The sequence below is a fragment of the Myxine glutinosa genome, chromosome 3, assembly GCF_964187855.1.
Source record: "Myxine glutinosa chromosome 3, kmMyxGlut1.1, whole genome shotgun sequence".
Lineage (NCBI taxonomy): Eukaryota > Metazoa > Chordata > Myxini > Myxiniformes > Myxinidae > Myxine > Myxine glutinosa.
Window position 1 is genome coordinate 179,280,872 of NC_136263.1, and position 14,816 is coordinate 179,295,687.

Here is a 14,816-nt window from a genome sequence, read left to right on the forward strand (position 1 = left end):
AAGGAGACGTTCAGTCTTGCTCTATACACTACAGATGATTGTGATTGGCTGGGCTCCTCAAGCTGCAGCCAATGAGAACATTTCACAACCCCCTAGTTCAGTCGTTCATCTCCAGGCCGTTGAGGCCGAGAGTTTTTGCACTGTTTGGGGGTGGGCTGAAATGGCAGTGGGGGCGACGGAGTGGTGGAGGGTGGGAAGCGGGGGCTTGGTGAGGAGGTGTGCAAAGGGGAAAGGTGGTAGAGCTGTGCAAAGGAGGGAGTGTGTAAAGGGTATGTATGGGAGGGGGAGATCTCAGCAGACAAGAAAGGGGCGGCACATCAAGGCAAGCTGTGTGCAGGGGCGTCCGGGGACTGGCCTGGGAACATGCTTGTGGGGTTGACAGGGCCTTGGAAAACCGCAAACCATCTCGCCTTGCCGCTTGCCATGGTAAAAGCTCTCAACGCAAAATAGCTTCAGGAGAGGATATCAAAACACCACCATGATAAATCCTATTTGAAGAATGTACAATTTGCCAGGTAAAAGTTTGGAACACTGGTGGGATATATGAATTGTTGAGTGGGTATTGTGAGCAGAAAAGGAAAGGATGAAGATGAATGGAGTGGTAATGGGTTGGGGGTAGAGTGAGGGTCGGGGCATTAAAAGAAAAGCAGCTCATTAGATGAGCGTGCTGGATGGTTTGCATCTTGGAAGGCGTATTTATAGTTTACACGTGCATTTTACAAGAATTTTACATGGTACGCAGAGTCTGGTCTGTATAATCCTTTGCAGAATTGAAAGCGATCCACAGTTCAGCAACGAATGAACGAGGGAAGGCAAAAAAAAGGTTTGAAGGAAGAGAAAGAAAATAGACAGTAACAGAACCGAGGACAACTTCAACAGGATAGCCACGAAGCCATGGGTATGGGATCACAGCCCAAAACCTCTCAGCTTGATGTTTGAAAAGAGTGACAAAGGCTGAACTGAGCGCAGGCCTCCCATGCTCCAGCCTTGTGCAACGATGACGAGCGACTTGGACCCCCGGCTGCGCGATGTGTGAAGCTAAGCGCCCAACACGCGGCCCCTGTATGGGAGGCTTGGCACTTGAGCTGAGAAAACGTGGGTAAGACCATGAGCATCCGATGCCCTGAGCCATTGCCTCGCAGGTGTCTGCCTGCGCAATATGGCGGGTGCAGTGTGTGTGGCATCCGCGCACAATGTCCAATGCCCTGACACCTTATAAAATCTCGTCTGATCTCTCGTCGGAAGCTCCGCATTAATGCAGCCCCAAGAGGTTGCCATAAGGGTTAGAAAAAAAAAACCCAAGAAGAATTATAATGAGGGAAGGTGGTCACCCCCTCATTCGACCCGCACAGTAAATTTGGACCTTCGCCATGTTACCACTCAGAAAACGTATTGTTTGAAAAATATGACACGCGACTCTCCCTCCGAAGGATGGCATGCTCCAAAAAAAAAGTTACCTCTTATTGCACTTTTAATCAGATGAGATTCTGTTGAAAATCAAATCTCAAGAACAAACGAGGTACCTAAGATGTGAGCAAACTACTGACTTCCTGGTTATCCTGCTAATAATACCACTGATGGCTGAGGAGGTAGATGGTGGTCGCTGAGCTCACCTTCCTCGGCTATGATATTATTTGTGAGTTCTGGTGTGCATCGGTTTTTGTGATATAAATCTGTGCACACTTCTGTCCACTATTATGAGGATGTCTTTTGAAGGGACAAATCTGCTAAGACTGAATGTGGACAAAGCTTTCTTTGAGTTAGATGCATATTGTATATGATCGCCTTCTCTCTCGTGGTGTTTGAACAATCCATGGGCAATAGCAAGAGCATTATGAGTAGGGGGACAATGAAGTTGCAAATTCGATGTGATTACCTCTCCATTGAGGGTGGACGTAGGTTAACTTTTCGCGGCTGTTTGTGGGTCTTCCTGTCTGTCTGTCTGTCTGTCAGTAGGATATCTCAAAAAGTTATGGACCGATTTGGACGAAATTTGGTGGGCAGTTTGAGTGTCGGACAAGTGCGAAATGCTTATATTTTGGTGAAGATCCGGTTCTGGATGTGGATACTATAACTTTTAAAGTGATTCTTCACCATTGTGAGATAGGGCCAAAAACTATACATAGCAGGATATCTCAAACAGTTGTGGAAGGATTTGGACCAAACTTTGTGGACAGGTTGTGTGTCTGACAAGGACGATTCGATTAGATTTTGGTGAAGATCTGAATATGGATTCGGATATGAGAATTTTTTTTTTTTAAAGTGATTCTTCACCATTGATTAATTGCGCCAAAAATGATACAAAGCACGATATCTCCATAAGTTGTGGACGGATTCGGACGAAACTTGGTGGACAGATCGTGTAGGTGACAAGGGCGAATTGATGCAATTTTGGTGAGGATCCGGTTCCGGATCCGGCCTATCACTGGGATACAAAACGTAAACTGTTCATCCTGGCAGACGTATGCGCTCCACCAAGTGCCTTTCTAGTTCCAACTAATTTAACACTTGAAATAATGTTCAGAGTCAAAAATTGATGGTCCAAGTACAACTTCAAAATGGCTTTTCGTTTCTCCGGGTCCCATTGTCAATTCACTCAAAGGCCATTCACCAATTCATTGGGTCGTCTTGACATGGGATAAATGCCGTTTTGGTAAGGATAGCAAAGATTTCTTGTAAAGCCAAAGTTTTTAAACATCATGGTTAAAATTGCATTATCTTCTAACACACGTGACTTCTAGAAGGTTTATAGATCTTCCATCCGCTACTTCTGCGTGCTCTTCGTCCATCGCGAAACCAAACTTATCCATCACTTTGGACCTCATTGTCGATCTGATTTTCCAACGTGAATTTTTGCATTAATTTTACTCCTAATTTGTTGGGATGAACCGGCAAGACAGTTCAATTTATACATAACTGAAAAGACCTTATGGAATGCTCTAGTATTTGTATTCTGTTCTGCATGAAGTTTTCATCAAGTAAAGGGAAGTTTTGCTCTTTAATCCTTTCCCGAATAAGTTTCCATGTGAATGTCAGAAGGCATTGCTTTTTCCTGGAAGTTGGAAAACAGCAAACTTTAAAAAGTGCAGCTCTTGAATTGTGATTCAAATGTTAATCAAGCTGAACTATCGTGACGTATACTTCACCATAATGTGACGATTTAGAAATCTGCAATTTTTTTTGTTCTCGTGTTTTCATTTGAAGTCGGCTGAAAGAGATGCAATTTTCCTAAGATGTCACCATATCCAAATGTCTACCCTATCCGAAACGCAATTTCTTTAAGCAAAATAATGAAAATTCAGCATTAAATTGTAGCATCCCAGGTGGTAGCGATTCCTAGTAATTGACGTTTGGGCACAAAGATGAGAATATAGAGTGCACGAAGAAGGGTAGATGAAGAAAGAGAGAGCCAGAGGGGGGGAAATGAGATAAAAGGACACTCGGCGTAGAGCAGGGCAAGCAAAGGAAATGCTTTCCTTCTGTCTTCATTTTAGGACTTCGGGGCACCACCTGGAAACTTCACAGCCGTCTCAATAACAAGGAGGCATGAAGTTGCGGTAGAGAATAATAAAGCCAGGAAGATTAAGCAAGCAGGGTATGAAACATCTGGGCTATAAAACTCAAATTTATAGCAACTGAGGCTCGAGTCATCATTATCACAGTTTAGTTCAAAACTTTCTGGCCCAAGACTCCAAATGACCTGAAACTCAAACCTTGAGAATCAACTTTTATGAATGGTCTTAAATAGCGGTGAGTTGCAATTATCATTACCCACATTTGTTTTGCTCGTCACCATGACATCCAGATGAAACACCATCAATGCCTGCCACATTCAATGATAGAAATTGCTCTCAGAAAGTGCTTCAACGTTCACGCTAATTTAAACATTTTATTCCCAAATATATTGGGACAGCAAGGCCATTTATTCAATGTCTAATATGACCTTGGTCCACTGTGAGCATTAAACATTGACAGGATTTGTTTGAGTGTAATAACACGTGTGTGTAGTAACCCCAGAAAGGTAACCAGGTACAGGTTGCTGGAGGAGCACTTGTGACCCAGGAAAGTCTGCGGAGTAACAAAGCAATAAAGAAGGAAGTGGGAGATGGTGGTGAGGACCATATATGAGTCAGTAGATGATGGTCAGACCACTCTTCTGCATGCGATGGGAGAGATTCGGGCCTTGGATCTCAGCCTTCTGCCTAGATACACCAATAACTAGATGGTATTCATAGAATACTTACTCTGCGCAATCAACTTGGTGTGAGCCAACTCTTCTTTTTTTGAACGATTTTTTGATCCAATATGACTGCCAGACCACGTGAGCGATGACATCAAAAATTGATATTCTCTAATATAATTATTGTTACATTGATCATGCTCAATAAATTTCAAACTGATCACACTAAGCATTGTCTCTGTCGAATTATGACGTCATAAGTACGGCACCAATGATGTCATCGTTAATAACACCTATTCCCCATGCGGAGTTCTTTACAATGAGCCATGTTTCAATTTCTTCCATGGAGCGGCTTCGGAGATATAAAGGTGCAACATTTTTCGATTTTTCCAACATGGTGCCTGTATCACGTGACTTATGACGTCATAATTATCATTAAAAATTCTATAGGTGGAGTCGCTCCTATGGCACAAATTTCGTGTCCATCGGACTAAGTTGCAGTGGAAAGTTTTTTATTTTTTATTTTTCCCATACCGATCAGATCAAGCGTTGTACTTGTCGAATTATGACATCGTAATGAAGGTACCGATGACATCATCATCAACATATCTTATTTCCCATGGGGAGTACTTGACAATGAGCAATGTTTAAATTGTTTCCATTGAGCAGTTTGGGAGATATAGAGGTGTAACATTTTTCCAAGATGGCGTCCGTACAACGTGACCTATGACATCATAAGTATGAATAAAAAAATTATACAGGCGGAGGCGCTCCTATGGTAAAATATTGTTTCAAACGGACCAACGATTGCCGAGAAAATGAATTTTAAAAATGCAGACACGCCACACGTGCGCAACCGAATGCCTAACCCTGCTCATCGCTTCGCGAGCGCAGGGTAACAATCAGGGATTTTGGAACCCACAGGCTATAGGTGTGCAAGGTGAGATTCTAAAGCATCAGTTGGCATACGAGAGCCTTAGGTGATTGGTCTGAAAAATAAATTATTTATACACCGTTCAGTGGGCAAGGAAAGACCTGGTTCTACCGAGTATACCGGGGATATACACCCTGGAGTGCATCTTGAAGATATATGGTGGCACAATAAAGGTGTTGGCGGGTCATTAGACCAAAGCGTTCCAAGGACTGCACCTTGGCAGAAGGTTGATCACAGAAATTAATTTCAGAGTTTACCAAGTGCGGCACTAGATTTTGCGGCACTTGATGTCACGTTCCACATTATATTCTCCAGATCAAAAACGGTAATCCAGCCAAACATCGCTGTGACGGACGTCACCCTCTCTCCTGGTTGGGCAGGATAAGTCTTTGTCAATTTCATTTGAAAGTTCTTCATCTCTGATCTGTCCAAATAATTTTGGTCGTATGACTTTGTGATGGCCGAAAAAAGATTTACTTGAGACTGGAAGCCTCCAGAAAATGTTCATTACTCGAGTTGATTGAAGACACACTTGAAATGACTCCACATGCCTCCAGCTTGAGATTTGAGATCTTGATTGTAGGTCAGGAAAACGCTGAAGATAGTTCTAGTGAATTATACCTGTAAGTGATTGTGTCATAAAGGGCAGTGGCAATCATGCTGTATTTGGAAGTGACCAAGCAGAAGTAAAAAGCTGCTAGATGGTCTAAGACTGGACAATTATAGAGTGCTGTATTTGGAAGTGACCAAGCAGAAGTAAAAAGCTGCTAGATGGTCTAAAACTGGACCATTATGGAGTGCTGTATTTGGAAGTGACCAAGCAGAAGTAAAAAGCTGCTAGATGGTCTAAAACTGGCCCATTATGGAGTGCTGTATTTGGAAGTGACCAAGCAGAAGTAAAAAGCTGCTAGATGGTCTAAAACTGGACCATTATGGAGTGCTGTATTTGGAAGTGACCAAGCAGAAGTAAAAAGCTGCTAGATGGTCTAAGACTGGACCATTATGGAATGCTGTATTTGGAAGTGACCAAGCAGAAGTAAAAAGCTGCTAGATGGTCTAAGACTGGACCATTATGGAGTGCTGTATTTGGAAATGACCAAGCAGAAGTGAATAGCTGCTAGATGGTCTAAAACTGGACCATTATGGAATGCTCTATTTGGAAATGACCAAGCAGAAGTAAAAAGCTGCTAGATGGTCTAAAACTGGACCATTATGGAATGCTCTATTTGGAAGTGACCAAGCAGAAGTAAAAAGCTGCTCGATGGTCTAAGACTGGACCATTATGGAATGCTGTATTTGGAAGTGACCAAGCAGAAGTAAAAAGCTGCTAGATGGTCTAAAACTGGACCATTATGGAGTGCTGTATTTGGAAATGACCAAGCAGAAGTAAAAAGCTGCTAGATGGTCTAAAACTGGACCATTATGGAGTGCTGTATTTGGAAGTGACCAAGCAGAAGTAAAAAGCTGCTAGATGGTCTAAGACTGGACAATTATGGAATGCTGTATTTGGAAGTGACCAAGCAGAAGTAAAAAGCTGCTCGATGGTCTAAGACTGGACCATTATGGAATGCTGTATTTGGAAGTGACCAAGCAGAAGTAAAAAGCTGCTAGATGGTCTAAAACTGGACCATTATGGAGTGCTGTATTTGGAAATGACCAAGCAGAAGTAAAAAGCTGTTAGATGGTCTAAGACTGGACCATTATGGAGTGCTGTATTTGGAAATGACCAAGCAGAAGAAAAAAGCTGCTAGATGGTCTAAGACTGGACCATTATGGAGTGCTGTATTTGGAAATGACCAAGCAGAAGAAAAAAGCTGCTAGATGGTCTAAGACTGGACCATTATGGAGTGCTGTATTTGGAAGTGACCAAGCAGAAGTAAAAAGCTGCTGGATGATCTAAGACTGGACCATTATGGAGTGCTGTATTTGGAAATGACCAAGCAGAAGTAAAAAGCTGTTAGATGGTCTAAGACTGGACCATTATGGAATGCTGTATTTGGAAATGACCAAGCAGAAGTAAAAAGCTGCTAGATGGTCTAAGACTGGACCATTATGGAATGCTGTATTTGGAAGTGACGAAGCAGAAGTAAAAAGCTGCTCGATGGTCTAAGACTGGACCATTATGGAATGCTGTATTTGGAAGTGACGAAGCAGAAGTAAAAAGCTGCTAGATGATCTAAAACCGGACCATTATGGAGTGCTGTATTTGGAAATGACCAAGCAAAAGTAAAAAGCTGTTAGATGGTCTAAGACTGGACCATTATGGAGTGCTGTATTTGGAAATGACCAAGCAGAAGAAAAAAGCTGCTAGATGGTCTAAGACTGGACCATTATGGAATGCTGTATTTGGAAATGACCAAGCAGAAGAAAAAAGCTGCTAGATGGTCTAAGACTGGACCATTATGGAGTGCTGTATTTGGAAATGACCAAGCAGAAGTAAAAAGCTGTTAGATGGTCTAAGACTGGACCATTATGGAGTGCTGTATTTGGAAATGATCAAGCAGAAGTAAAAAGCTGTTAGATGGTCTAAGACTGGACCATTATGGAGTGCTGTATTTGGAAATGATCAAGCAGAAGTAAAAAGCTGTTAGATGGTCTAAGACTGGACCATTATGGAATGCTGTATTTGGAAATGATCAAGCAGAAGTAAAAAGCTGTTAGATGGTCTAAGACTGGACCATTATGGAATGCTGTATTTGGAAATGATCAAGCAGAAGTAAAAAGCTGCTAGATGGTCTAAGACTGTACCATTATGGAGTGCTGTATTTGGAAATGACCAAGCAGAAGTAAAAAGCTGCTAGATGGTCTAAGACTGGACCATTATGGAGTGCTGTATTTGGAAATGATCAAGCAGAAGTAAAAAGCTGTTAGATGGTCTAAGACTGGACCATTATGGAGTGCTGTATTTGGAAATGATCAAGCAGAAGTAAAAAGCTGTTAGATGGTCTAAGACTGGACCATTATGGAATGCTGTATTTGGAAATGATCAAGCAGAAGTAAAAAGCTGCTAGATGGTCTAAGACTGGACCATTATGGAATGCTGTATTTGGAAATGACCAAGCAGAAGTAAAAAGCTGCTAGATGGTCTAAGACTGGACCATTATGGAGTGTCCCAAATTAAAAAAGGAGCTTGGTGCTGCTCTGCAGATCTTCCACAGAGGCAAGAGTACACATTGAAAAGGGTGCGCAGTACGCACGTGAATTAACCATGGGGGCACATACGTCACAAAGCAGAGGCCCACCACTTGGCAAGACCTCCTCTTTCTGTAGCGTCTCAAAAGGGGCTGCGAGTGAAACAGCCGACACACCACTTCAAACATTTACCTTTTGGATGGCGTCAGTTTGGCTGGGGCTAGCTCACGGACCTTGCGGAAAGTGTTTGCCGCGATGGTGCGTGACCCAAGCGGGGGCGTGGGGGTGGTCGCGCTCCCTGTGTCTCCACCACAACGCGGCCCCTCGCGACACACCGAAACAAAGCCGCACTTTCATTTCCCCACGAAAAAAAGAGAAAGAAAGTCCATCAAAAACACATGGCGGGCATTGGCCTTAATCAGGCCCAGCAATTATGCTGGAATGCTAAGCAGGAGCACATGGTAGAGAGGCCGCCCCAAGAATGGTTGGATCGGCCAGTGCGGCCTAAAAGGCCAAGTGCATTTCTCCATGGTAATCGATCAGGTCTTCTTTCTTTGCATCACCTAGCTCCTATCAATAGGCGAACGCCTGCGCTCTATTTTGAGCTCGCGGAGAGAGCATGAAAATGATCACAACTCAAATAAATAATCTACCACTGTAATAACAAAATTAATATTTTGGATTACAGTAATTCTGCAATTCTCATGAGTGAATGTGGTCAGTGTTTCCCCAGGGCAGACATTCCTCCAGAACAAAAATACTCTGCAACATGATTCTACTGGTGAATTATCATCTCCTGTGGGAAGATTTGTAATGTTGTCCATGACACTGTCCTCCAAGCATCCGATGGAGGACATTGCAACCAATGAGCATCTCGGATATAAATTAAAACCAAGAATATGAGATTCAATCATTGACTTGAATTTTGTGATCAACGTTTTGGCAAGATCAGCCTCTACCTGGTGAACCACATATATGAACCGTGTTTCGAGGCAAGACACACTCGATTGTCGTCTTCTTCGTCAGTCTTCTCAACTCCCAATCTACCCGATGCTTTGCCAAGTTATTTATTTCCATGGAAGTTAAAAAATAGGAGACATTGTTCAATTAAAAAATGGAAATAAATTATATATATTTAATCTTAAGGCTCACTGATGTCTTGGTAGTGAGCATAATGGTTGGAGCATCTGCTCTCAGCCTTGGAGACCTGTGGTTTGTAATCCAAGCTGAGTTATACCAGACTTTAGAAGTGGTACATGCTGTTTCCTTGCTTAATGCTCAGCATTTGGAGGATCGGGCATGGACAAACAACCACAGCACAGGCTTTGATGAGCCTAATGGCCTCCTCCTGCATTGAAGTTCCTTGTAAGGGAACTCTATTACTATTACTATTATATTGTTAATATTATTACTAGCAGAGTATCCAATCTACAGACGATCATGTTCTAAGTGTGCAACATGTTCTTCTGACACGTCCCTTGATTTGGGTGGTGTATAGGTAACAGACCGCTGCATCAATCGCTCTCAAAAAAGAAAAAAAAACTAATCCGGGTTACTACATGAAGCAAAAACATGCCTACTCCGTATGTGCATATATGATACATCGTCGTTGTACAGCTCGGATAATTACAGTTGCACTGGCCATAGGCTGACACTAGAGGCGTGAAGCCTGAGGCCTACAAGTATGGTGGCCTTCACAAGGCCCGTGACGCTTATTGGCTCCAAACGTTTGATAATTGATGATCCTTTTAACAGTTGCTTTGGTTGTTTTGGGAATATGACACTTCCGAAGACGTCCTAGACTTACCAAAATGGCGGACATATGATTTTTTTTTTCAGATTACCATTGTGGGTGGCGTCAGTCTGGCTGTCCAAACCAATGGGTAAAGAGCGGACATACATACATACATACATACATACATACATACATACATAAATAAATACATACATACAAACACTTGCTTCACTATATATACATTATTATTATTATTATTATTATTATTATTATTATTATTATCATAATCCCCTTGGAAGTTGGCACGTTTTTTGGTAATCATGTTTAAGGTTTGAAGTGAACCAGTTTTGTTGTTTCAGGTGACATCTTAATTGTTCGTAGAGTGTACTTGTCAGCATTAACTGTGACTTCAAAAACTGAACAAAAGATCTCTTTCTGCACCGAAGGAGCTTGTACATACCCTAAATCACCACAAGTATTGGGACAGTGCACCCAAACTTTTCATTTCTCCATGGGCATTGACTTTGTGAAAAAATAAGTAAAAAAAATTTGAAATTCAAGTGTAAAATTTCCGCATTTTTTAAATCACAAGGTGCTTTATATGTCTTATCGCGACATTATGGACAATCGTGCACTACAGAATTTGATGCAGCACTACGGTGAAGGAGGATGTTAGACCGATTCATCAACATGTCGACACACCTTTACATATTGCTGTATGCATGAGGAACTTGTTTTGAGGTCCACAACAATTAACAATGTTGAAAACTTGCAGCAGGCAGTCCAGAGCCCCCAACATAAACTGGACCGTACCACTCTGGGACAGCTTGTAATGCTTGAGACCCAGAGGGAACAAACGACAATAATCACTGAACTTGCACTTGCTCTGAAGGAGGTGCAAACGTACACCCGGTATTAGCAAAATCTAGTGCAAAAAGATTTTGAAACTGACATCTGACATGACAAGTCAAATAAATAAATAATTATTGTGAATGAATAACCCTGCAAGTTCCCTTACATGATCCATTACAGACAATCCATTACATTTGGTTAAAAGCACATATTATATGCAGGGAATGCACCATGCAAGGCATTCCGCAAGTTTTAACATGTAATTGCAAGAACTTCAATAGATAAATCACTGCAATATTGGATTTGAGTCTGGGGTCACAGATTCATGAAAACAAAGTTCAGATGGTGACACAGACACACAGCAACACTGAGTGTGTGAGATTTGTTGAATGTCCTGCGGAAATTTTCTGTGTTCGGGATGGTATCTTGGATTGACTTGATAAGTTATAATAACTAGCAATGGTACCCACCTTCAATTCGGAGGGCCAAATGAAAAGGCAAAATGTCGGAAATTGAAGGCTTTTTTATTTTAAACGATTCATATAAACATCCGTTAAATCATATCACATGCAAATCATCAAAATCTAAACAGTATTTGTAGAATTTAAATAAAAGCCACATCACTGTTCATATCGGTAAATATTATTCCATCGTGTTTGGAAAAACTGGAAAATTGGAAAATTTGAAAAATTTGAAATTTGAAAAATTGGAAATTGGAAAAATTGGAAAATTGGGGAAAAAATTGGAAAAACAATATAGCCTATTTTACTCCAGGGGGTTCCAGGATTACCCACCCGAAATTTCGTTGCGATTGGTTCAGCCGTTTTTGCGGTACCTGGGAACAGACAGACAGACATTTGGTGAATTATAGTAAGATAAAATAAGAAGAAGAAGAAGAGGGAGAATTGCTTTGCAATACATGTCCCCTACTGGTCCAGGGGCGGATCCAGGGGGGGGGGGGTGCAGGGAGTGCGCCCCCCCCCCCCCGCCTTTGATCCAGGACGAGGGTGCAGGCGGTGCGAATCTGCTGAACTGTTGGACCAGGGAAGAACACAAGGAACTGCAGAAACTTCCAAGAACGCACGAAATGCCGTTTCTGACGATCAATTTTTTTAAATTTCCTGGGGGAGGACCCCCAGACCCCCCTAAACCCCCTCCCCCAAGCGCTATCGTTTCATGCACCCCCTCGTCTTGAAATTCCTGCATCCGCCCCTGTGGTCCCAATGAATGTTCTTGTTCCAAGCAAAAACGGGATAACTCTGTGAAAAATTGGCTAAACCCCCAGGAACTCAAGCTTTTACTGTACCGTATAATAATAAAGCCATGACCCAGGTTTCAGTTGAATATGTTAAAGGGTAAGGGTAAAAAGTGCAGAAAACCACAGGTGTGACGGACGGACGGACGGACAGACAGACGGAGAGCAAACCTATAGCTCCATCCGGGTAGGATACTAATAATAAGTTTCATCCAAGGAACTTGAACACAGGAGACCACAAACTTGCGCAATGGTTGCCAACCTATGGTTGTGAGCACCAAGCAAGGAAGCAGCACGTATCGTTTTTTGAATCTTTGGTACGACTCGGCCGGGGTTCGAACTCAGAGCGGACACTCCAAGTTGAAGTGACCTCTTTATTTAAGATAAATTCAATTGAGCGCAAACTGAATTTAATTTATTTATTGATTAAAATTGTGATTTCATGACGTTGTTGAGTTTAATTCGGAAGTTTAATGCACTGATGATGAAATGCACATCTTGGAACACCTTCCCAGGGTATTGTAACATGTGAACATCCTCAAAAAACCAGGCAGAGCACTGGGATAAATGCATCAGGAGCATATTTTAAATCCTAAATAAACGTATTGCAACCCCATTCATAAATTTCCATTTACATCCTCAGGATTGACTTTATTAAATTCTTCTCTTCGGTTTAAAATTTTCCTAATCCATTGCTTATTTCTCTGCACAACTTGTATCATTGCTGAAGGTCCAAAATGAACCTCGTGCCGAATTTCCTTTGCGCGGTCGTTCGGGAAAAAGTCTTTGCAAGTCTTTCACGAACCAGCTGGCCAGGCCTGACGTTCGACTGAAGGTGGCAGAAATTCATAATTACCTCCACCGCTGCAGGTGGATGGAGGTTATGTTTTCACTCGTTTGTCTGTTAGTTTGTTTGTGAACCGAAACTCGGTGCACAGGTTGGGTATGTGACATTGTGACAAGGACAAATCGATTCGACTTTGGTGAAGATCCGGATCCGAGGATTTTTAAAGTAATTCTTCACCATTGAGTGATAGGGCTAAAACTGAGATATATCGTGATATCTCAAAATATTACGGACGGATTCGGACGAAACTTGGTGGACGGGTTGGGTTTGTCACGAGGGCAAATCTATTCGATTTTGGTGAAAATCCGGATCAGATAATTTTTAAAGTGGTTCTTCACCATTGAGTGAAGTGGTTAAAACCGATATAAGGCACAGTATCTCAGAGTGGTGAACGGATTTGGACAAAACTTGGTGGACAGATTGGGCGTGTGACAAGGACGAAAAGATTCGATTTTGGTGAAGATCCGAATCTGGATACCAGAACGTTAATTTTTTTTAAAGTGATTTTTCACCATTGAGTGAAAGGTCCAAAAATGATATATAGCACGATATTTCAAAAAGTTGTGGACAAGTTATGACAAAACTTGGTGGATGAGTTGGATAGGTGAGAAGAACAAGGTGATTTGATTTTGGTTCAGGTCCGAATGCAGATCCGACCTATCAGTGGGATACAAAACGTAAACTGTTCAGCCTGATGGGGGTATGCGCTGTACCGAGTGCTGTCCTAGTTTGTTTAGTTTCAGCGCCAACTCGCCTACTCTTCGTGAAAGACACCGTGTGATGTTTATCATCCAGGAACGAATGCTGTCAGATTGGAGACCGAGTCAGATCATGTCCAACCTAACCGGTACGGCACACCTTGTGATCGAACGTTCAACTTCTCCCTGCGAATAAGTTGTCATGTTAAGCAATCTTGCATAAGATGCTTCCAGAAGTGAAATGTCTGCATAATCTGGGTAACCAATGGATGTAAACATGATTATGTTATAATCAAGATCAAAGTCAAGTCTTTGAGCCATTTGAGGCAGCCTTGTGGCTCTTTTATAAGATGGCATTTGCATCACTCAATCCACATGTGGCTAATGGAAATGCCAAACCAAGCCATTTTCGGCCTCAGGGATAACTTGGCACTACTTGCGGAACATTAGCTTTATTTTCTTTCTTTTATTTTTTTTTATTCTTTCATTTCCGTTTTCTTTATCGTACATACATTGCAAGTATATTGTGTTTTCAGAACATTTACAAATTTCCCTATTATTAGATATATATATATATATATATATATATATATATATATATATATTTTTGCATACAAGATCGAGGCTCGTGTAAGAGCTAACATTGATCACAAAAAGACAAACTCACGCATAAAACATAAGATAAAGGGAGCAGGAGAACAAGATGGAGAGCAGGGACATCGGGAGATCTGTGGGAGGGAGAGGGCTTGGGGGGGGGGAGGCATGGGAAGGGGGGAGGGGGGTGGGAGAGGTAAAAAAAAAAACACATGGACACTGCTAGGACTCCCAGGAAAGAAGTCGGTATTTCAAAAATGTGGATCTGGGGTGAATTAACGGGGGTAGAAAAGATCAAGGTTTTGGATGGGGGAAGATAGGAGATGGTGGTGAACAGCTGTTTTAAAGACCTGGAGGGAGGAGTGGGATTGAAGAGAGTGAGGGAGTTTGTTCCAGAGGCGGGAGAAAAGAAGGAATGAAAGAGGGAAGGTGAGCAGAGAGTTTGAAGAGTTTGAAGAGTTTGAAGAGTTTATTATTGTCACTGTCCAAAGAGTTTGAAGTGTTTGCCACATTAGTGCAGGCCCATATGTCATAACAATATTGTTTGTGTTTTTTGTTTGTTAAAATTGATTTAGCAATGGATTCTGCT

General features: G+C 42.0%; 1 long non-coding RNA gene across 1 annotated transcript in view; it reads left to right on the forward strand.

The window, feature by feature from the left end:
* Positions 1–14,816, forward strand: part of LOC137423024 (uncharacterized) — a 72,358-nt gene that overhangs the window by 38,791 nt on the left and 18,751 nt on the right. The window lies entirely within an intron of this gene.